General features: G+C 52.0%; 1 pseudogene; it reads right to left on the reverse strand.

The window, feature by feature from the left end:
- Positions 1-153: 153 nt before the first annotated feature.
- Positions 154-679, reverse strand: LOC105521355 (annotated as a pseudogene).
- Positions 680-1,791: the final 1,112 nt, after the last annotated feature.

Here is a 1,791-nt window from a genome sequence, read left to right on the forward strand (position 1 = left end):
GTCTCGATCTCCTGACCTCGTGATCCGCCCGTCTCGGCCTCCCAAAGTGCTGGGATTACAGGCTTGAGCCACCGCGCCCGGCCTCTTTTTTTCTTTTAATACCGGGGCGTTCATGAGTTTATTTGGGGCACACACTGGGCGAGGGCCCTGTACCTAGAAGAAGGTGTTGGGTCTCCTGGTGGTGACGTGTGGCTTGTGCTGACAGCACAGGACCCCGTGGGGCAGCAGGAACTTGATCTTGGAGTCGTGGAACTGCTTGACGGCGGCGACGGTCACTTGCTGGTTGCGATCTCCTCCACCTTCATGATCTGGATGGAATGGATCCAGGCTGGGTGCCGGGTGCCCATGTCTCGGTAGCACTGAGTGACAGTGCCCACAGTGTTCAGGTCCCGGTATTCTCAGTACGTGCTGTGGGTGCCGCTCCAGGAGTCATAGCACAGCCAGATGCCGAAGCTCTTCAGCCGCGGGGGGCACTTCTCAAACACCAGCCCACAGTAGACAATCTCCCCTGAAGACTTCTCCATCTTCTTTGAGATACGAAGTACCAGAAGCGGGACTTGGCGACGACATGATTAGGCGCAAAGATTCCCATGCGGTAGAGGGGCGGTGTGTGGCATTTGGGGGTGGGCAGGGAGTGACCCACCACCTTGTACTCTCATAGTGTGCCCAAGGCCTTCATGGCATCCTCTAAAAGCTGGCTGACACCCCCAAAAGGACTCTCTCTCCTTTTTTTTAAGTCAGGGTCACACTTTATTGCCCAGGCTGGAGTGCAGTGGTGTGATCCTAGCTCACTGCAGCCTCAACCTCCCAGGTGCAAGTGATCTTCAGCTCCCCTACTCCCAGGGGTCTCACTATGTTGCCCAGGCTGATCTCCAACTCCTGGGCTCAAGGGATCCTCCTACCTCGGCCTCCCAAATTCCTGGGTTTACAGGCCTGAGTCACCCTGCCTGGCCAGGTCTCACTTTTGCATTAGTTTCCTGTGTTTCTAGGAAATTGACATCCAGATCCCCAACCTCCATTGGTTTTCTTTCCTATGATCTATCTTCAGGAGAACTGGCACTGACATCCAGGTGCTGCTTCTTTCCCACCTCCCTCCTCACACTTTGCAAAGGAATTTTACCCTACAGCATTGGGGGTTGGGGACTGGAGAGGGAATGAAAACCTCCAGGGGCACCAATCAAAGTTAAGGGCTCTATTGACCAAATAACAAGGAGCTTTGCATACCTGGCAGTTGCCAGATCTTTGCTTTCAACAAAGGCAAAGGAGGTTCTAATTCTGTTATCATTAAAAATAAGTTTCGGTGATAGGTCACTATGTGATTTTTGGCTTGTAACCCAGAAGGAATTCAACTAATTAAGTGACATTACTGTGGCCAGGTGCGGTGGCTCACACCTATAATCCCAGTACTTTGGGAGGCTGAGCAGGTGGATTACATGAGGTCAGGAGTTCGAGACCAGCCTGGCCAACATGATGAAAACTAGTCTGCACTAAAAATACGAAAAACATAGCCAGACATGGTGCCACACAACTGTAATCCTAGCTACTCAGGAGGCTGAGGTGGGAGGATTGCTTGAACCCAGGAGGCAGAGGTTGCAGTGAGCTGAGATCATAACACTACACTCCAGCCTGGGTAACAGAGGAAGACTCCATCTCAAAAAAGGAAAAAAAAAAAGGCCAGACATGGTGGCTCCTACCTGTAATCCCAGCACTTTGGAGGCTGAGGTGAACAAATCACTTGAGGTCAGGAGTTCGAGACCAGCCTGGTCAACATGGTGTAACCGTCTCTACTAA

This window comes from Colobus angolensis, unplaced genomic scaffold (assembly GCF_000951035.1).
Source record: "Colobus angolensis palliatus isolate OR3802 unplaced genomic scaffold, Cang.pa_1.0 Scaffold4, whole genome shotgun sequence".
Taxonomy (NCBI): domain Eukaryota; kingdom Metazoa; phylum Chordata; class Mammalia; order Primates; family Cercopithecidae; genus Colobus; species Colobus angolensis.